This window comes from Panthera tigris, chromosome C1 (genome assembly GCF_018350195.1).
Source record: "Panthera tigris isolate Pti1 chromosome C1, P.tigris_Pti1_mat1.1, whole genome shotgun sequence".
NCBI lineage: Eukaryota > Metazoa > Chordata > Mammalia > Carnivora > Felidae > Panthera > Panthera tigris.
The window spans coordinates 110,201,933-110,224,931 of record NC_056667.1 but is presented as its reverse complement, the minus strand read 5'-3'; the positions used below and the strand labels follow the sequence as shown (position 1 = coordinate 110,224,931).

Here is a 22,999-nt window from a genome sequence, read left to right as displayed (position 1 = left end):
AATCCCCAGGGAAGGACAGAGAAGCACCTGGATGGCACAGAGGAGAAGCTGGAGGCTCTAGCTGGAGCCTGGCCAAAAATGAGTAGTGGGTGCACACCCGCCTCTATACGCCCACAGAAAGCAGATCATTTGCTCCTTTAACAATGAAATATTTCTATTTTAAAATGGGAGCATGCCTTCAGACAGTGATCTGCTATTATACACATCATCTGACCAGCCCAACATGACCTTCCTTCTTCCTGGCCCAAGCAGAGCTCAGTGAAAGAAGTCTGATTACCATTATGGCAGAATCATAAGCCACCAATTCTTTTAGAGCTTGCAAAACAAAAGAGACTCAGAGGTTGTCTTAGCCTATGGAGAACACAGAACCCTTCTTGAGGGTCTGGATTACCCAGGGGTATAACAGGACCACGGAGCTTCACAACTCCTTTGCAAAGACAGGCTGGCCTTGGACTCTGAAAAGAAAATGCCAGTTCTCTCTTACCTTAGCTCTGGGGCAGGCTTGATGCAACTCACAGACTTGGAACAAGTTGTTGGCCTCGCACAACCCCAAACAGCATTCAGGAATGCCACATGTTTGCACCACAAAGCATCACTGCGTGGTCCAACAAGAAATCACTTGTGCACTGTGATCACAGAGATTTTCACCTGCAGGGGCACCAGCCTCTCTCTGCTCCTAAGGACACCTCTCTTCTACACATGGGGTTCTCTTTGCCTCCTCTTTCCCATTAGGACAGCCAACCCACCAACCATCTCCAACCTCTGTCCAGAATAAAAATCAGCTGTGCCCGCACCACCATGATCCCCAACCCCAACCTGTCCACACTTGGTCTCATCCACAGAAGGCCTAGCATCCAGCCAAGGTGAGCAGGCTTTCATCATCTGCATGCCACGTAAGGGTGTGTGAGGCTAAACCAGGAGGCAGACCACCCTGGGGCTGTTTCTTCACCCCAACATTAGCAACATTGTCATGATCACTTAAAGGACATAAAGGGAATGGCAGGGACCAAGCCCCATACACATCTCAAAAGCAAACAGTACCCCTCAGGCGCCATGCAGTGTCTCTACCTCAGGGGGCTGAGTCTCCACTCCACCTCCTTCTGCTGCTTCCTTCCCTGAGCGCTGCCAGCACCTTCTCTGGCGGAAAAAGCAGCTGCCCAGCCCGCTTGGCACAGCCACTTGGAGAAGGACTGGGCAGCAGCTGCTGGGAGTGTCCAGCCGCCACGGGTACCCAGATATTCCAGCGTCACCTCTCCCCAGGCAAGAGGCTCCGCTTGAGCTGGAGGGTGGGCCGGAGGCACCTTGGGGTCAGGAGAGGGTGGAGGAAGCCAGGAAGGAAAGGCCGGCCTCCCTCGGGAGGTGGTTGCAGGGCGGGCCACTGAAAGCCCATTCCCCCCGCAGGCCCAGGAGCTGGGCCAGCAGAACAAAGGAGCCACAGCTGCCCTCCACATTCAGAGACCAGAAAAGAGGCAGCTGCCAGGGTGGCATCCATTTGGCAGCCGCTAAAAATGAGCATTTACTAAACTCCTGAGTTCATGAGTCCCCAGGGAGGCCTGATGTTTACAGCACTTACACACGCCAAAACCAAGCCCTACAAGGGCACAGAGAAAAGAAAACCCACAACTACTTTGAATAACCCAAGGACAGTTACTGAGACACCTTCTTGCCAGTTATTATTTTCCATGAAAGGAGGGAAATCTCAGGATTATTTATATGATTTTAATTATTTTCTAATCTTTTGCTATAAAAATTTCATTGTAGGGGCGCTGAGGTGGCCCAGTCGGTTGAGCGTCAGACTTCGGCTCAGGTCATGATCTCACGGTCTGTGAGTTCGAGCCCCTCACCGGGCTCTGTGCTGACAGCTCGGAGCCTGGAGCCTGGAGCTTCGGATTCTGTCTCCCTCTCTCTCTGCCCCTCTTCCACTCACGCTGTCTCTCTTCTCAAAAATAAATAAGCATTTTTTTACAAGTTTTTTTTTTTTTAATTTTCATTGTATTGGGAAATGCCCAGAAGCAGAAGCAAACTTCCTTGAGCTTCACCCCCAAAGATGGGTGCCAACAATACTCTGATTCCAGTCTTATCTGCACACAGTCACTGTGCGCACAATTGTGATCCTTTTGTGCTTGAAATTTCACATCATTTCTTCATGGCAAACGTCCACGCTGTGCAGCACTTATCAGAGCTGCCCAGTTGTACAGCTCCGGGGCATCCTTCACACTGTGCTGTACACACTGTCCCAGGGTCTCCTCGGACTCGTGCTACGTGGGGGGCAGAGGCTGGCATTCACAGGCACTATGTGCACAGTTCGTAGATCCAGCTTTCATGAGGATAACCGGGTTTTGTTTTTCAGTCAAATTTTATACCCGAGCATGAAACTATTTACTTTGTGCAACACGGCACCTAACAGAGGGCTGGCTAGATAGACAGCAGGCACTCAACTATTTGTTGGAACCAGTGATGTTATGCTCTATTGCCATGTTGTTTAAAATAACCTGCGTCCGTGTTATAAATATGCTATATACCGTGTTATAAATATGCTATGGAGAATGTAAACTCTCCAAGACAGACTCTTGCCTTGTTCGCTGCTCTTTCCGCCAGACCAGAACAGGGCTCTACTCAGAGAAGTTGCTCAGTAAATATTTGTTAGATGAACGTCGTTTTAAGCATTCTTGGTAAGTTTCATATGCTTGTGAGCTGCCTGAATGTGAATGCATTATCACTCTTGTTGATCAAAACATCTCAGATGCCATTTTACTCACCACATGCAGTCCTGAACTGAATTTGTACAAACAAAAAAGTTTATTTACACCTAGGGAATTCATAATGTGAAGAAATCTCGATGGAAAGAATTCTTTTAAAAACAGAAATTTTTGCAAAGGCACCTGGTGCTCAAACTCATGTTACACATTGCAGACTCTGGTAGCTGCACAAGAGTCCAAGGCTCGCCACAGGAGAGGCAGATGTGGCGGCCCCGAGGCACAGCGACTCTGACCAGAGTGGATGTTGTTCGTCAAATGCGCATGTGCAAAGGGAGGCCCTGGGCCTCTGACCAGCAAGCGCCACCCAGATAAGCCACAATTCCACTGGCACATCTGTCCATTAGGCTCCGGTCCATTAGTGTGAGGTCCAAGCCTGAGGGCACAGCAGAGACTCACCACACATTTTTTTTCTCCTGGGGACACCCCAAGTTGGCAATATGGACAGGCTCAGAGCCCAAGGATTATGCCCGGTGAAAAGCGGGTGGACACACGTGGGAGACCAGGGGCTGGGCCTTTATTCTGTGAAGTTCAGACATGACAAGAGTTGAAAAACCTACACTGTTCAGGGCAGTGCAGCATGCTGGTTTGAAGAGCACGGACCATCCAGTCTCACACTTACTGTCACCGAGGCAGGTGCTTCCCTACTCTGGGCCTCAGTCTGCTTATCTGTAAAATAGAGCAGATAATAATAGTACCTCCTTCATAAAGAAATTTGTGGGGATTAAATAAACTCCTCTAGGTAAGCAATTCTCAAACTTCTTGGTCTTTTTTTTACACTCCTAAAAAGTACTGAGGACACGGAAGAGAGTTGATTTATGTGGGCTGCATCTATCAATATTTACCATCTTGTAAGTGAAAATGAAACATTTTCTTAACCAGCTGTTAATTCATTTTAAAATCAAGTGAGAAAACTATTATGTACTAACATAATGTACTTTTAGGAAAACTACTTTCCAACAAGAAGTAATTACTGAGACACCTGTACCCAGCCACAATAAAGCAGCAGGAACCAGACAAAATATATGAAACAGACAAAATATAGAAAACCTAGGTGTTCAAGACACTGAACATCAGGCAACAAAGGACAATGATCAAGAGACAGGAAACAAACGAGTGAACCTGTGACTGTCCCAGCTCAGTGCTTCAAGAGTATTTCCAGGCCTTCATCCGTGGATGAGGAAGCCAGGTGGACACGAATGGACTCCCTTAGTCAAAGAGACAGAGCTGAAACCCCAGGGGACCAGGACAGCTAGACTTTGCAGGACTGGCACTGGAAAGGAGAGAGAGAGAGCTCCAAAGATCTCCAGAGGATCCCCCTCAAGCCTTCGACTGAGACATGCGTGTGCTCCAGGTCAGGGGATAGCACTTGGCACTCACATAACGCAAAGAATAATGCCTATTTCCACCAGCCATATGGGGAAACCCCAGCACAGAATAGAAACCACCTAAACTGAACACAGTTGGGAGACTGAAGAAAGTGAAGAAAACCTCAGGGACCTGTAATACTTTCTCAGAAGAGTAAAATGTCAACACCAGTAACTGCCTAAGCTACAAATAATATGACTTTTTAGAGTAACCACTAAAAACAAACAAACAAAAAAAGAAACAACTATGTAAAGAGGTACACCCCCAAAATACTATAGACAGATCAAAGTGGAATTCTAAAAATATTCGAGTGTTACACAAGGAGGCAAGATAAACAGGAATGATCTGTTGATACACACACAACTTGGACATATCTCAAGGTCATTATGCCCAGTGGGAAAAGCCCATCTTAAAAGATTATATACTGGATGATTCCATTCATAAAACATCCTTGAAATAACAAAATTATAGAGAATGAAAACAGATGAGTGGTTGCCAGGGATTGGGAACGATTGGGGCAGGTGGTAAGTGTGATTATAAAAGAGTTTTCTGATTCATTAATGTGGGCTGTCTTTCCATTTGTTTCGATTTTACTTTCATCAAGCAATGTTTGTAGTTTTAAGCATATAAGTCTCACACTCCTTTAGTTTATTCGTATTTTATTATGTTTGATGTGATTCTATATGGAGTTGTTTTCTCAATTCCCTTTTCAGATTTTTCACAGTGTATAGAAATATAATTAAAGTTCATAGATTCCTCTTGCACCCTACAACCCTGCTGAACTTGTTCATTGTTTCCAGTAGTTTCATAAGGGATTTCTTAAGCTTTTCTATCCACCAGATGTCACCTGCAAAAAGAGATAGTTTTACTTCTTCCCTTCCATTATTGATTTTTATTCATTTTTCTCCCTATTTTCCCTGGCTAGAATATCCAGTACATTGCTAAATAGAAGTCTTGTTCCTAATCTTAGGCTGAAAGTACAGTCTTTCACCATTAAATATATTAGCTGTGGGTTTTTCATAAATCCCTTTATCATGTTGAGGAATTTCTCCTCCCTTCCTTGTTGTTTGCATGTTTTATTTGTCAAATGCTTTTACTATATCAGAAAGATTAAAAGATCTTATCACCTTTGTCCTTCATTCTCTTAATGTAGTGAATTACATTGATGTTCATATGTTATTCCAACCTTGCAATCCTGCAATAAGTCCCACTTGGTCATGGTGTATAATCTTTGTATATGTTGCTGGATTTGGTTTGCTAATATTTAGTTGAGGATTTTTGTGTATATTCATAAGAAATGTTGGTCTGTAGTTTTCTTTTTTGTGATGTCTTTCTTTAGTTTTGGAATTAAGGCCTTGATCTCACAGTATGAGTTGGGGAGTGTTCCCTCCTCTTCTATTTTTGGAAAAGTCTGTGAAAGATTGGTGTTAATTTTTTAAACATTTGGTAGAATTCCCTAGTGAAGCCTCTGGTCCTGGGTTTACCTTTGTGGGTAGTTTTTTCTTTTTTATTATTGATTTTTATTTTTTACTTTATATCCAACTTAGCATATAATGCAATAATGATTTCAGAAGTAGAATCCAGTGTTTCATCCCCTATGTGTAACACCCAGTGTTATTCCCAACAAGTGTCTTCCTCAATGCCCATGTCCATTTAGCCCATCCCCCCTCCCACAGTCCCTCCAGCAACCCTCAGTTTCTTTTCTATATTTAAAAGTCACTTACGTTTTGTCCCCCTCCCTATTTTTATATTATTTTTGCTTCCCTTTCCCTTATGTTCATCTGTTTTGTATCTTAAATTCCACATGAGGGAAGTCACATGATACTTGTCTTTCTCTAATTTCACTTAGCCTAATACCCTCTAGTTCCATCCACGTAGTTGCAAATGGCAAGATTTCACTCTTTTTGATTGCTGAGTAATACTCCATTGTATATATATACCACATCTTCCTTATCCATTCATCCATCAATGGACATTTGGGCTCTTTTCATACTTTGGCTATTGTCTATAGCGCTGCTATAAACGTTGGGGTGGATGTGCCCCTTCAAAACAGCACTCCTGTATCCTTAGGATAAATACCTAGTAGTGCAATTGCTGTGTCATAGGGTAGTTCTAATTTTTTGAGGAACCTCCATACTGTTTTCCAGAGGGGCTGCACCAGTTTGCATTCCCACCAGAAGTGCAAAAGAGTCCTCCTTTCTCCACATCCTCACCAACATCTGTCATCGCCTGAGTCATTAATGTGAGCCATTCTGACAGGTGTGAGGTGATAACTCATTGTGGTTTTGATTTGTATTTCCCTGATGATGAGTGATGTTGAGCATTTTTTCATGTGTCTGTTAGCCATCTGGATGTCTTCTTTTGAAAAGTGTCTATTCGTATCTTTTGCCCATTTCTTCACTGGATTATTTTTTTGGGTGTTGACTTTGATAAGTTCTTTATAGATTTTGGATACTAACCCTTTATCTGATATGTCATTTACAAAGATCTTCTCCCAATCCGTAGGTTGCCTTTTAGTTTTGCTGATTGTTGTGGGTAGTTTTTAAATTACTAATTCAATCTCTTTGTTATAGTCTATTCAGATTTTCAGTTTCTTCTTGAGTCAGTTTTTATACTTTATGTGTTTCTATGAATGTGTCCATTTTGTCCAGATTATCTAGTTGGCTGGTGTAGAATTGTTCAGTTTTCTTTTACAATGTTTTTTACTTCTGTAAGATTGAAAGTAATATCCTTTCTTCCGTTTCTGATTTTAGTCATTTGAGTGTTGTTTTCTTGGTCAGGTAAGCTAAAGGTTTGTCAGTTTTGTTGATCTTTTCAAAGACCGAACCTTCGGTTTCATTGTTTTTTTCTATTTTTTTTTTTTCCTCTTCTCTATTTCATTGATTTCTACTCTAATCTGTATTGTTTCCTTTCCTTCTGCTTGCTTTGGATTTAGTTTGCTCATCTGTTTCTAATGTCTTAAGGTAAAAAGTTTATTGATTTAAGATCTTTCTTCTTTTTTAATGTAGACTTTTATAGGTATATATTGCCCTTTCAGCACTGCTTTTCCTGCATCCCTTAAGTTTCTGTATGTTTGTATTCATTTTCAATTAAAATGTTTTTTTTAATTTATTTATTCTTTGACTCATTTATTCTTTAGGAATGTGTTACTTAATTTCCACATATTTATAAATTTCCCACATTTCCTTCTGTTACTGATTTCAAACTTCATTCAATTGTGGTCAGAGAACTTACTTTGTAGAATATCAACCATCTTTGATTTTTTGAGTTTTGTTTTAATGGTCTAGCATATGATCTATTCTGGAGAATGTATAATCTGAGGTTGTTGGAAGCAGTGGTCTAGAGATGTCTCCTTCCTTTTTCTGTGTTATTATTATATCTACTACATCCATCTATATTGTAAACCCCAAAATACATTGTTTTAATTATTTTACATAATCTTATGTCTTTCTAAAAGTGAAAGTGAAGCAATTATATATTTATACAGTTTATTGTATTAACCTTCTTATTTAGCATTTCTGATTCTATTTCTTCTTGTAGACTTGAGTTACCATTTGGTGTCATCACCTTACTCCAAAACAGCTGTGTTCCCATCTACCTCCTTTGTGCTATTACAAAATGTTGACTCATATTATGTTTCTGTATGTAAAAAGCCTAGCAGTATGAGCATATACCTATGTCTTAGGTCATTACTTTTTAAATCAGTTTAGAGAAGAAGAGAAATGAAATATACAATTATACTGCCTTTTGTAATTACCTACTGTAATTACTGACACTGTTTTTCATGTGGATTTTAGTTACTATCTGGTGTCATTTGCTTTCAGTCTGAAGAACTTTTTGTGTTTTTTGTAAGTCAGGCCTGCCAGCAATAAGTTCTTTCAGTTTGCCTTTATTTTGTCTTTATTTCTTGAAAGATAGTTTTGCTGGATATAGAATTACTGGTTGACAGGTTTCTACTTTAAGCACTTTAGATATGTCTTTTGGCCTCCACTGTTTCTGATGAGACATCAGCTGTCGCTCTTAGTGCACTTTCCTTACATGTGATGAATTGTTTTCCTCTTGCTGCTTTTAAGACTTTATCTTTGTTTTTCAACCTTGTGACTATGATATGTCTAGGCATGGATCTTTTTGTGTTTATCCTACTTGAAGCTCATTCTTCTTGAACATATAAATTAATGCTTTTCATCAAACTTGGGGACTTTTCAGCTATGACTCCTTCTAATAATTCCTTTGCCCCTTTTCTCTTCTGTCCATTATGCATATGTTAATGAATTTAATGGTGTCTCACATTTCTCTGAAGCTCTGATCATTCTTCTTTTTTTCTCCCCATTTTACATGTTGAATTATCTTTATTACTATATCTTCAAACTCACTGATTCTTTCTTCTGCCAACTCAAATCTACTATTTAAACTCCCAGTAATTTTTTTTATTTTAGTTATTGTACTTTTCATCTCCAGAATTTTTATTTGGTTCTTCTTTATAATTTCTATCTCTTTGTTGCTATTCTCTATCTGATGAGATACTGTCATCAATTCTTCAATTCTTTAAGTATGGTTTCCATTAGCGCTTCAAGAATATTTACAATGGCTGGCTTTTGTTGTTGTTATTTTTTGTGAGAGAGCCTGCGAGTGCATGAGTGGGGAAAGGACAGAGGGAGAGAGAGAATCTTAAGCAGGTGATGCAGGGGCTCAGTCTCACGACCATGAGATCATTACCTGAGCTAAAATCAAGAGGCAGACTCTTGGGTGCCTGGGTGGCTCAGTCGGTTAAGCAGCTGACTTCGGCTCAGGTCATGATCTCACGGTCTGTGAGTTCGAGCCCCGCATCGGGCTCTGTGCTGACAGCTCGGAGCCTGGAGCCTGTTTCGGATTCTGGGTCTCCCTCTCTCTCTGACCCTCCCCGTTCATGCTCTGTCTCTGTCTCAAAAATAAATAAACGTTTAAAAAAAATTTTTAAAAAAAGAGGCAGACTCTTGAGCCACTGAGGTGCCTCTATAATCCTACAATGGCTGTTTTCAAGTATGTGTCTACTAAGTCCAACACCTGGGCCCCTTCAAAAGCAGTTTGTATTGGTCACTTTTTTCCTGTGTGGGGTCACAATTTCCTCTTTCATTGCATGTCTCAAAATTGTTTTTGTTGAAAACTGACATTTTAGATGATTATGCTATAGCAACTCTGGATACTAATTACCTCCATCTCCCAGGGGTTGATGTTTTTGTTTGCTTGGCTATTTATTTGTATAGTGATTTGCTGAACTAACTCTGTAAGGCCTATTTCCCTGGTAGTGTGCAGCTTCTGATGTTCCTATTCAGATTTTGTCTTGTTTTTCTCTCTTAACCTGGCTTTCTAGCAGTCATCCTTGGGGTAGCACAAGCCACTTACTGGTCAAAAATTTTTTACCCTTTACCATTGAAAGTGTGTGAGTCTTAAATGCTGCTACCACAGTCTGAGGAATTTATTTGTTGGCTGTTTGGTTGGCTAATTCGTTTTTACCCATGTGCAGCCACAGACCGGTAGTTTGGATTTTCCCCCTCTGATCACTCCTGAAATTGCCCAGCCACGGCCACGCACAGTCTTTCAGACTCCAAGGGATGTGTGTGATATTATATGAAAGCCTGGCTTCCCAGGCATTGCCCCTGTATCAGAGTAGCTTATTGTTCAACCAGTGTTTGGTCAGAAATTGCACTTAAGGCCCTTGTATCAGCAAGGTTTCTTTCCTGTGTTAATTTGTCTTTGTGCAGCCTGGGGAGTGTTTCCAAATCTGCTCCATGTCCTGATGTGATTTCTTCTCAGTGGGTGAATGTTTTATATACAAACTTACTGACACCCAGGGTTGACTGTGATCCAAGGAGCATTCTTCTTGGTTATTGCTTTCCCTGGTTCTGTTAAATGTCTGATGAGATACTAGTGCTTGTTGCCACTAGTATCATGTAGCTATAAGCACCTTCCTAATTCCTCTTGACCAAAATCTCCACTGCTTTCAACAATACCCTTAGACAGAATTTCCCACTCTCTGTTCCAAATAAAGTCAGTCCCCCTCAGACAGAGCTGGGAGTTCTTAATTCTTGTGGCCAGACTCTCCCCTGGACAGAATCTCTGCACCCTGCACAGGATCTAGACTTAGGGATAGCAACCCACTTATCCCAGAGTAACCCTTCTCTAAAAGTGATCTCTGGGGTGATGGTACTCCTGTTCTTTTAGGCTTGCCCCTCCTGGTGTGGAGCCTCCCCTATAAGCCAGCTGGGGTGGTGGCAGGGATAGAGGTCCCAGCATCCGTGGCTTGCTCAGCTACAGGAGAGCTTCTACTCTACATATGGGGTCTGGGAGGGGAAAGCCCTCCTCTTCTTGACTACCCCAAGTAGCAATGTACCTGGAGTAGCATTTCTGTAAGATGGAGCTGGCAGGGCTGTTGCCACAGATTTCTTATTGAGATTTAGTAGATTTTCTTGAATGACTGTTTCTCTACTTGCTGTATACACTTAGGATAATTTCCAGGACTTTATTTTTTTTTAATAATTTTCTCCAGTTAAATGTTTTGTTGGGGAGTGAGTCCACCATGGTGAGTCCACCATCTTTACTCCAATATTCCAAAAACAAGTTCACCTCTGTGATTTCTTTCACCGACTTTCCACCTAGTGGTGTTGACAGCATGAGTTTTATTGGTCTCCTAGTCATTATATACTTCACTAATCAAGGTTGCTCATACCTTACCCTGTAAGATGGCCCACTGGTTTTTTTCACATCTAATTTTAAAACTGTGAGAAACAAATTTTGTCTTTCAAATTAAATTATTAAATTACTTAAATCATCCAATTCCTTTTTCTTCAAATCCTCAATAAATGGTGTTAAAGTGATAATGCAACTGAACTGGAACAGTATTACTTGAAAATACTGAAAATATGCATAACAATAAGCTAAAGTAAGGGCACCTGGGTGGCTCAGTCGGTTAAGCATCTGACTTCGGCTCAGGTCATGATCTCATGGTTCATGGGTTCAAGCCCCACATCAGGCTCTGTGCTGACAGTCTGGGGCCTGGAGCCTGCTTTGGATTCTATACCTCTCTCTGTCCCCTGCTCACACTCTCTCTCTCTTTCAAAAAATAAATGAATAAACGTTAAAAAAAAAAACACCTTGTTTTAAATAAGCTATATTTTTAACATTGTGAAACACAAAACGCATGGTACAATTAAGGAGATTATTTTATTCAGCCTACTGCACTAGGGAGAAGGTTCATTAATAAGGAGCGCCTCTAAGCAAAAGGGGCCTGGACTTCACAGAGGCAGGTGAACAAGGGAGTCATGAGAAAGGGTAGAGGTGGGTCCAAGGTGCAAGCACAGGATGGTCCTTGGCAATTAGCCATTTCTCAGAACTCAAAAGGGTTGAGGGGCGCCTGGGTGACTCAGTCGGTTGAGCATCTGACTTCGGCTCAGGTCATGATCTCACAGTTGACAAGTTCGAGCCCCGCATCGGGCTCTGTGCCGACAGCTCAGAGCCTGGAGCCTGCTTCGGATTCTGTGTCTCCCTCTCTCTCTGCCCCTCCCACATTCATGCTCTGTCTCCGTCTCAAAAATAAATAAACATTAAAAAAATTTTTTTAATAAAAAAAAAAGGGTTGGGAGTTTTTCTGCCTTCCAGGAGCACAGAGCTCAAATAAAACTCAGTATGATTAATCCCTTCAAATGTCAGTTGTTGCTGAACAACTCAGAGGCAATCATGAGCCTCCTGAGTGATTGAAGCAGGGTCTAACAAATTCTATCTCAACACACTCTTAAATACAGAGAACAAACTGGTGGTTGCCAAGGGAGGTGGAAGAGAATGGGTGAAATAGATGAAGAGGCTATAAAATAAGTAAGACATGGAAATAGTCAATAATACTGTAAAAGCATTGTATGGTGACAGGTGGTGACTACACTTATTGTGGGAAGCACTGAGCAATGAGTAGAATTGCTGAATCAACTCTAACCTGACACTAACCAAATCAAACTTGAAACTAACATATAATACTGTTTGCCAATTACACTTCAATAAAGAAATATGAAAAAGAAAACTTGTATCTCATGGATTCTTGTTGGTGTGGTTCCTGTAAAACCAGCTGAACTGTCTACTGGAAGGTGGTAGCAAAGATCAGATGTCAGGATCCTGGAGATCAGACATCTTAAAAGAAGGATGCCTAACTGGGAAAGGGAAATGTTAATACGAAAGCTTTTTGTAAATAAAGTACCAGGAGTTGAACCCTGAAACAATCTAGTCCAGTAAATTCCAAGAAGTTGGTGGAGGAAAATCTTTGTAACACAGCAGCACTGCTTCCTGAGTTTCTGAAAGCTCCCACACTACCCTTGTCCAGGGAAATCCAGGTCATGAAGGGTCTGCTGCTGTGAGCAGTCCTTCCAGGTTTATAACAAGTCACCAGGCTTCAGCTTTCAGGGCTTCTCCAGATCCTGGGGAAATGGCCAGACGACCTAGAGACCCAAAAGGGATCTGGGTGATCAAGCTTTAATCTTGGTGATGCCAAGCCAGGTGGGAGTGAGAAAAACTAGAAATATTCATTGGGAGAGTTGTGGCCAGATGTTAATGGAAACTGGAGGAAGTGAAAATTTAGTAAGGATTGACAATTTGGGAAAGGTAGCAGGATCCTGTCCAAAGTGCAGGTAGGTATCAGAACCGATTCTTCCACACTGTCTAGGAGGTCAACTAAATCTCTACCAGACAAGAGAGAGTTTTATCTCCATCAGTTACCTGCAATTTACAGAAGGTGCAAAGTAGCTCAGAGACAATGAACAAGGCTAGAATCTGAATACCTGGAAGAATGCACTATGAACTGTGCACATAGTTTTCTACTGAAATAATGTTTTCCTTCATCTCCTCACTTCTGATTAAAAAATAATCTCAAAGTGACATTAGTCTTGATTACAAAATAAGGCTGGTCTCATTAGATTTGACATGGTTACTTTCACAGGGGCAGCAATAATGGTCATTTACCACAGGCCTTCCTGAGTTTGCTGTGCTGCAAGTTTTCATAAGAAACCTCAGGAGCCTGGGGGCTCAGTCGGTTAAGCGTCCAACTTCGGCTCATGATCTAACAGCTCATGAGCTCAAGCCCCGCATCGGGCTCTGTGCTGACAGCTCAGAGCCTGGAGCCTGCTTCAGATTCTGTGTCTCCCTCTCTCTCTCTTGCCTCCCCTGCTCACACTCTTGTCTCTCTCACTCTCAAAAATATATAAAAATTTTAAAAATTAAAAAAAAAAACCTCACATTGTACTTTTAAAAGCTTTCGGGGTGCTCCTTCGGTGCAGACCTGGTACCTCTTTTGAGAATCAGCAGCTGAGGAGATGCCAGCACTCACCATGGCCAACGCAAAGCCCAAGGAATCAAGACTGAGAACAAGATCATATTATTTTGAAGGTGGCGGGGCAGGATGGTTCTGTGGTGCAGCATAAGATTAAGAGGCATACACACCACTTAGTAAACTGATGAAAGCCTACTGTGAATGACCGGGTTTGTCAGTGAGGCAGATCAGATTCCGATTTGATGGGCAGCCAATCAGTGAAATCCACACGCCCGCACAGCTGGAGATGGAAGGATGAAGACACAGGTGAAGTGTTCCAGCAGCAGACCAAGGTGTCTACTACAAAGGGAACTTGCTAGCTTACTCCAGAACTCTGTTCCTCCAGACCAAGAAGACATTCTCAATGAGAAAGGCACAATTTGGTCCCACCACGTCCTGACCACCATAGTACAGTTTTCTCTATTCGTTCACATTCCCTCTCCCTACTCATTTGCTGTACATAAAGTGTGTGCACAAGCATCCTGAAAATTTTTTTAACTAAATGGTCAGTGGCATGTTTGGATCAATATCAAATGGAGATGGGATGGGGAAAAATACTGTGAAAATGAAAAAAAATCTGTGAAAATGCCCCCTTTCTCCATTAGTAGCATGCTCGTTCAGTTCCTATCTCTATATTCCGGTAACTTATTTTGCTCTCACTGTTTAACAAAAAAAGAACAACATAAAAACCCTTGCATACTGGGGCACCTGAGTGGCTTGGTCAGTTAAGTGTCCAACTCCTATTTCAGTTCAGGTCACAATCAGGGCTCTGCACTGACAGCATGAAAGGATTCTCTCCCCCCCACGCTCTCTCTGCCCCTCCCCCACTTGTTCTGTCTCTCTGTCTCTGTCTGTCTCTCTCTCTCTCTCTCACACACACACACACACACACAATAAAAATAAATTTTAAAAAAATTTTTACATCCTTGCATACCTTGTTTGATTAGAGAATTTTAATGTTTTTCATTTATCATTATAAAACCAAAGGCAATGTGATGACTTACTTGGAGATGACCCAGGTATCTATCTAGTGAACAGCCATTAATTAACTCAGTGTAGTATAACTCCAAGGGTTTAAATTACACAAACATCTTGGCAATTATCTTCAAGTGGACATACCCAGGAAACATAATTACCATTGAAATAAAGTTTGTCAGAATAATAATCTGACTTGGTTAAATCTAAACACATATGTTTCATAATCTTAAACAGGTAGTATAAATAATGCTAGCTTATTTGATCCCAAGATATGCATAAACTCAAGAAAAATATACCTAAATAGAATAAAAATATAAGCTTATGGGGTGTCTGGGTGGCTCAGTCAGTTAGGCATCCGACTTCGGCTCAGGTCATGATCTCCCGGTTTGTGAGTTCAAGCCCCGCGTCGGGCTTTGTGCTGACAGCTCAGAGTCTGGAGCCTCCTTTGGGTTCTGTGTCTCCCTCTCTCTTCCCCTCCCCCACTCATGCTGTCTCTCTCTCTCTCTCTCTCTCATAAATAAATAAAATCTTAAAAAAACTAAAAAAAAAATAAGCTTATATTATACCTAATGCTCAGAGACTACATAGCTGCTTTTATTAAACCAAAAATATTAAACTAAGTTTAAAAATATTAAACTAGTCTCATCTGGGGCTCCTGGGTGGCTCAGTCAGTTAAGTATCCGACTTTTGATTTCAACTCAGGTCATGATCTCACAGTTCGTTTGTGAGATCAAGCCCCAAATGGGGGGTGGGAAGGGGAATTCTTTCTCACCCTATCTCTCTGACCCTCCCCTGCTCTCTCTCAAAATAAATTAATTAATTAAAAAAATAGTCTCATTGGCCTAGTGTGAACTTGTTCTTAAACTATTTCTGAATTAATTTCTATATATTTCTTTCTTTTTGCTCTTTGAAACCATTAAAATTTCGGGTTCCTTAACTTCTGGAAATTTTAACAATATTCCATTTATATAAGGTGATTAATTATCTCTAAGCTAATCAGAATAGAGCTCCTTTAATTTAGGTGATTTTATAATCTAATTTGGCAATACCATCCAGAAGTAGAAAAACCCCACACTGACAATAAGAAGTAAAGCCTTTCTGAACTACAGAGACAACCATCAATGTACAGATAGACATAGACAGATTGTTTATTATAGCTCTAATTCTAAAATTTCAGTCCTGGTCAACAGTAAACACAGGTTAACAGAATTCACTGCTCCATATCAAGAGCTGTTCTCTTCCCAATGGGTTTGAATCCTTAACTGATTTCAGCTCAACGTAGACAAACAGAAAACGGTAACAGACAAGATTTGCTGTCATCTTTTACCCAACAAAGACAGGATCTCTAGAACCTAAATGGTTATAGACCATGAAGCCAAAAGAAGTCAGGTCCAGAAATCAAGTGACTACTCAAAAAGAATCAAAACAGAATCCTTGCCATGCTACTGACGGACATGAATCCAGAGTACAGGACCAGAAGTCAGACACACCTCTGGTCTCAAATCACCAGCCAAGAACAGAGAGGCTCATCATGTGGGTGGGGTAAACAGGGATCCCACCACAAGCTTGCTCCTATACAAATCATGCATCAAAACTGTCAAAAATAAAATGTACCAACAATTAAGGAAATGGTTTTACTCAGAATATTGCACTAGGGAGAATGTTCATTAAAGAAAAATATCTCAAAAAGGAAGGAGTCTGGGGTTTTATAGAGCTAGGCAAAGGGTCATGAGGGAAGAGTGGTGGAGGTGAGCCCTGTCTCAGAATATGTGAGGACAGGGGGGAGTCTTTTACCAGAAGGTGAAGTTGGGGAGAATTTCTCAATTGTCACCGCCTTCCAGAAGCACAGAGTGCAGATAAAGTTCAATGTGATACACATCGAGGTCAGCTTTATATCTTTAGCTCTTGTAGAATTTACCCAGTTCTATGGAGTTGATCCCTCTCTTTCATGAGTCAGAAAACTCTGATATATCAGTTTCATCTTTTCCAGCTTCTTTAGATGTAGACAGTGCAACTGTGAACTGAGAAAGCAAGTCCTCCATTTTTAAGACAAAAATCCATTTTAAAAGATCTTTTAAATAATATAAATTTTAGTTACGTTAGAATAAAATGTTAAATGCTAAACAGTAACAGTTTTAGATTTTAAAAAAATGTAAAATGTAGACTAGCTGCAGCAATCAGAAATAAAAAACAAATACAAGGCATCCAAATTAGCAAAGAGGAAGTAAAATTGTCTCTATTTGTTGATGATAAGATACTATATACAGAAAACTCTAAAGACTCCACCGGAAAACTATTAGAACTGATAAACGAATTCAGTAAGGTTGCAGAACACAAAATTAATATACAGAAATCTATTGAATTTCTATACTCTCATAATGAAGTAGCAGAAAGAGACATTAAGAAAACAACTACTATTTACAATTATACCCAAAAGAATAAAATACCAGGGAAGGGGGAGGGGGAGGGGGAAGGGAAGGAGGAGGGAGAAGGGGAAGGGAAGGGAGGGGAAGGGAAGGGAAGGGAAGGGAAGGGGAAAGGGAAGGGAAGGGGGAAGGGAAGGGGGAAAGGAAGAATAAAATACCTGGGAATAAATTTAAACAAATATGTGAAAGACCTGTACTCTGAAAACATATAAGACACTGATGAAAGAGATTGAAGATGACAAACACCTTCACATATGGGAAGACATTCCATGTTCATGGATTAGAAGAACAAATACTATTAGGGGCACCTGGGTGGCTCAGTTGGTTAAGTGTCCAACTTCGTCTCAGGTCATAATCTCACAGTTCATGAGTTCAAGCCCCACGTCGGGCTCTGTGCTAACAGCTCAGAGCCTGGAGGCTGTTTCGGAATCTGTATCTCCCTCTCTCTCTGCCCCTCCCCAGCTTACGTTCTGTCTCTGTCTCTCTCTCAAAAATGAATAAAATATTAAAAAAAGATTAAATTAAATAAATGTTTAAAAATAAATAAATAAAATAAACATTAAAATAAAATAAAATGTCCATAATGCCCAAAGCAATATACAGATCCAATACAATCCCTACCAAAATACCAACAGCATTTTTCACAGAACTAGAACAGTCTATAATGTGTATGGAACCACAAAAGACCCCAAATAGCAAAGCAATCCTGAGAAAGATAAAGCTGGAGGTATTACAATCCCAGATTTCAACTTACACTACAAAGTTATAGTAATCAAAACAGTATGGTACTGGAAAAAAACAGACACATAGATCAATGGAACAGATTAGAGACCAGAAATAAACCCACACTTACATGGTCAAGTAATCTATGACAAAGGAGGCAAGACTATACAATAAAGTTAATCTTTTCAATAAATGGTGCTGGGAAAACTGGAGAGCTACATGCGAAACAACAAAAGCGGACCACTTTCTTACACCATACACAAAAATAAATTTGAAATGGATTAAAGACAGGGGCACCTGTATGGCTCAGTTGGTTATGTGTCCAACTCTTGATTTCGGCTAGGTCATGGTCTCACGGTTCGTGAGTTTGAGCCCCAGGTCGGGCTCTGCACTGACAGTGGGATCTTGCTTGGGATTCTCTCTCTCCCTATTTCTCTGTCCCCCACCACCTCCCCCACCCTCACCTTGCTCTCTGTCTCTCTCTCAAAATAAATAAACTTAAAAAATGGATTAAAGATTGAAATGTGAGACCATAAAGCTCCTAAAAGAAAACAGAGGCAGTAATCTCTTGGACATCGGCCTTAACAACATATTTAGGGCTATGTCTCCTCAAGCGAAAAAAAAACAAAAGGAAAAGTAAACTACTGAACTATACCAAAATAAAAAGCTTTCTCACAGTGAAGGAAACAATCAGCAAAATGAAAAGGCAACCTACTGAATGGGAGAAGATATTTGTAAATTGTCTATCTTATAAGAGGTTAGTATTCAAAATATGTAAAGAACTTAAACACCAAAAAAAAAAAAATCTGATTAAAAAATGGACAGAGGACCTGAATAGACATTTTTCCAAAGAAGACATACAGATGGCCAACAGACACATGAAAAGATGCTCAATATCACTAAGCAGCAGGGAAACACAAATCAAAACCACCACGAGCTATCACTTCACACATGTCAGAATGGCTAGTATCAAAAAAAGAGATCAAGAAATAACAAATGTTGGCAAGAATGTGGAGAAAAGGAAGCTTCTGTACACCGTCGGGGGAAATGTAAATTGGTTGCAACTGCTGTGGAAAACAGTATGGAGGTTCCTCAAAAACTTAAAATTAGAAATACCATGGGATCCAGTAATTCCATGAATGAGTATCTACCCAAAGAAAACAAAACCACTAATTTGATAAGATATATGCACCCCTGTGTTTACTGCAGGATTATTTACAATAGCCACAATGTGGAAGCAACCCAAGTCTCCAGCAACAGATGAACAGATAAAGAATAGTGTGTATGTATATGTATATATGTATACATATATGCACACGTATATATATAGTATGAATACTATACATACTAGTATGTAGATACTAGTAGAATACTACTCAGCCATAAAAAAGTATGAAATCTTGCCATTTGCAACTTCTGGATGGACCCAGAGGGTATTATGCTAAGTGAAATAAGCCAGAAAAACAAATAGCATATGATTTCACTTACATGTGGAATCTAGAAAAGAAAACCAATGAAGCAACCAACACACAGACTCTTGAAATACAGAGAACAAACTGATGGTTGCCGGAGGGGAGGTGGATGAGGGGACAGGTGAAATAAATAAAAGGGATAAAAGGTACAAACTTTCTGTTATAAAATCAGTAAGTCATGGAGATGAACAGCACAACATAGGGAATATAGTCAATAATTTTGTGATAGCATTGTACGGTGACAGACGGTGACCACCCTTACCATGGCGAGCACTGCATAATGGATAGACTGTCAAGTCGGGCGCTTGGGGGGGGCTCAGTCATTAAGGACCTGACTTCAGCTCAGGTCGTGATCTTGCAGTTCATGAGTTCTAGTCCTGCACTGGGTGAGCTTGAGCCCCGCTTCAGGTAAAACACGAGCCCTAGGTTGAGCTCCACTTCTTTCTCACTCTCTCTCCTTCTCTCTCTGACCCTCACTCACTTGCACCCTCTCGCTCTCAAAAAAAAAAAAAAAAAAAAAAAAAACAGAACAAAACAGAAACTGTTAAATCAGTATGTTGTACACCTGAGACTAATAGAACATTGTATGTGAATTTTATTTCAATAATTTTGAAAAATGAAGAAAGGCCCAATAAACATATGGGCCTAATAAACAATAAAAGCAATGTACATAAAGATGTGTGTGGGATACCATTTTTAGTGGAAAAGGCCCATCACTAACACCATACTCCCTATTGCCTATTTCCTGTTTCATTTTTCCTTCATAGCAACAGCAACTTCAAACATACTATATGTATTATCTAATATCATAACACACATTTTCTATTTGTTTATTATCAGCTTTTCTCTACTAGAATGCAAGTTCCTTGAAGGTAGAGATTGTTTGTATGATGATTGCTAATTCTCAAACCTTAGAATAGAGACTGCACTATAGTAGGCTCTTATAAAATATTTTTTGAATGAATCTCACATTGTCAAAACTTAAAAGAATGATAATGCTTAGTATTGGTGATGTTTTAGAGAAAAAGACATTTTCATATACTATTTTGTAGATAAACAGACGAATTTTGTACAGATTTGCCATATATAAAAAATGTAAATGTAGAAGTTTTTGAGAAAAAGTTTAATAATATTGCAAAAGAAGAAGATAGTGTGTATTTTTTTTAAGTTTATTTACTTATTTTGAGAGAGGAAGAGAGAGTGAGTGGGGCAGGGGTTGGGGGGCAGAGAGAGAGGGAGAATCCCAAGCAGAGAGAGAATCCCAAGCAGGCTCCGGCACAGTCAGTGCAGGGCCCAACGCAGGGCTCAATCTCACGTACCATGAGATCATGACTTGAGCCAAAATCAAGAGTCAGATGCTCAACCGACTGACTCACCCAGACACCCCGACAATGTGTACTTTTAAAAACTCCAAGTTCAGCACACAAGATCAGCTATGTTCACTGTCTGGCCCATAGAAAGGCACCCTCAGTTTAGCTTGTGTGTTTCCCCTGAGTCCTCCTTTGGAAGTAGACAGTGCCTGCTTCTCTGCCCCCAGGTCCACCCACAAGGGCGCTGGTGCACAAGGGCAGACCCCCCACAGGCAACAGCAGGGGCGCCCTCAGGTTAAGCAAGCCAACCACCACAAGGCCTTGCTAAACAGTGAGAAATCCTGTGACGGGGCCTCCGGTTTTGCTCTGAGCCAGCTCCTGTGTGAGGTGGCCCATCTCCTTGGTTTCCCGCTGAAGCTGAAGGAGACAACCCAGGGGAAGGTCCCTGTTCAGGCAGCCCCTCTGCTGGGGCAGGCAGCAGGGTGCATGGTGCCCTCACATGGGACATTCAGCTACAGCCCTCTTGTGGGGGAACAAGCTGTCCCAGCCACACACTCTGCCTTTCACCAATGCCCACCAAAGCCAGTAGCGGCCCCCAGTCATGATGATCACCAAAATACCCCCCATTTCCAGAATGCTCCACACTGCACTGTCCAATACAGCAGCCACCGGCCACGTGTGGCTACTATAAACATGACTGGATTTATATAATTATATATGAATTGAAATACATTATGAAGTAATATATTTTATATATTACTTAGGTCCTATGTGTAAATCATAATATCATAAATAACGAATTAAAATTAAAAAGTTCAGTTCTTCAGTCTCACAAGCAACCTTCCAGGCACCCAGAGCTACATGTGCTTAGTGGCTACGAACCTGGACAGCACAGGTCCAGAGCATTTCTGCAATGACAGCAAAAGGTCTACAGGACAGCAGGTGCCTACAGGCTCTGCTGCCCCCCCCCCCCCCCCACTGCCAGCCATCAGGATGGACAGGAGTCATCTGATCGGTAAGTCCTTTGCCGCCCCTCCTGGGGAAGGTGAGCAGGGTCAGGTGATCTGGAGGTGATGGTGTAGCCTGGTGACCCTGTGGAGCCCTCTATGCAATGCAGTCTTCTGTGTCGCAAAGCGTGATGCTTACCCAACTCAAGATTAACCAGAAAATCCAACAAAACCAGGGCAGAGTGTTGGGGGCCAAGAAGGAGGGATGCAAAGAAATAAGACTTGAGAAGATCACAAGTATGTAAGCAGTTAGGTATTGCTTTTAGTAAATGAAAAAGGAAACTCCTCAAGGCCTTGGACGTGTCACAGTCAGCGCACAGGAGACCACTGTGCTGTGTGGATCATGAAGGGGTGACCCAGAGGCAAGGGGCCTCAGGAATGGAGAGGGTCAGCCCAGGGGCAGGGCCTGCATTAGCAAAGCCAGAGGAGTCACCCAGCTGCTGGGGCCCAATGGCCCCAGAAAGAGCCCCTCAGAGCAGGGTGAGAGCTGCTGGGGTCTAAAGGGGCAGGCCTAGAATGCCAGATAGGGAATCTGAAATTCAATTTTTAGAAGCAGGGGGGCTACTGAAGAATGTTAAGCACAAGAAGAAATGAGAAGGGCCCCTGGGTGGCTCAGTCGGTTAACTGTTGGACGTTGGCTCAGGTCATGATCTCAGAGTTAGTGAGTTCAAGCCCCACATCAGGCCCTGTGCTCACAGCTCAGAGCCTGGAGCCTGCTTCGGATTCTGTGTCTCCCTCTTTCTCTTCCCCTTCCCTTGCTCATGCTCTGCCTCTCTCTCTCTCTCTCTCTCAAAAATAAACATTAAAAAAAATTAAAAAGATGGGGGGCCTGGATGGCTCAGTTAGTTAAGCATCCGACTTCGGCTCAGGTCATGATCTCGCGATTCGTGGGTTTGAGCCCCATGTCAGGCTCTGTGCTGACAGTTCAGAGCCTGGAGCCTGCTTTAGATTCTGTGTCTCCCTCTCTCTCTGTCCCTCCCCTGCTTATGCTCTGTCTCTTTCTCAAAATTAAAGTAAAAACATAAAAAAAAAATTAAAAAGAAAAGAAATGAGTAGACTTCAGTTTTGCACAGAGAAGGTGGGTGCCAGCACATCGCTGTGAAGGAAGAGTGAACTGGGCATTTCAGGTGGAGGCCTGGGCGGGTACGGGAGGACATTACTGAGCAGGAATGGGCCACTGCAGACAGGGAAGGAAGGGAGATGCCACTCTGGAAACACCGCAAAGGAGCGTGGGTAACACCTGGAACTGCCTGGCTCTAGGGATGTCTCCCTTGAGGTAGAGATTGGATTTGGGGAGTAGTTTTCTGCTTCCTTAGGTCAAGTTGAAAATCCTTAGTAAAATAAAAGGCTTGCTTCAGCCCCCTTTCCCCTCTGGGTCATGGGAGCTGGGATCCAACTACAGTGGGAAGGGAAGAGCAGCCATCAAAAGAGACTGCTGGACACCCCCATCTCCAATGCTGTGAATTTTACTGTACTTGGCAACAGAAATGTCTGGTGACCTTGTTATGAACGATTTTGCTGACATAGTGGGATGAAGAGGGTTCAAGGAAGAACAGGACTAAGAGGAGATGCGGGGTTGACAGATTCTTTAAATGAATTCTGCTGCAGTAGCTGGAGTGCAGGTGGTATCCGGG

General features: G+C 41.6%; 1 protein-coding gene across 1 annotated transcript in view; it reads right to left on the bottom strand.

The window, feature by feature from the left end:
* The window catches only part of LIMS2 (LIM zinc finger domain containing 2), a 41,975-nt gene extending 40,888 nt beyond the window's left edge, over positions 1–1,087 (bottom strand). Inside the window, exon 1 of the mRNA XM_042994173.1 lies at positions 1,069–1,087. The gene's annotated coding sequence lies outside the window, so the exon portion shown is untranslated. The remainder of the gene's footprint in view (positions 1–1,068) is intronic.
* Between the last annotated feature and the right edge of the window lie 21,912 nt (positions 1,088–22,999).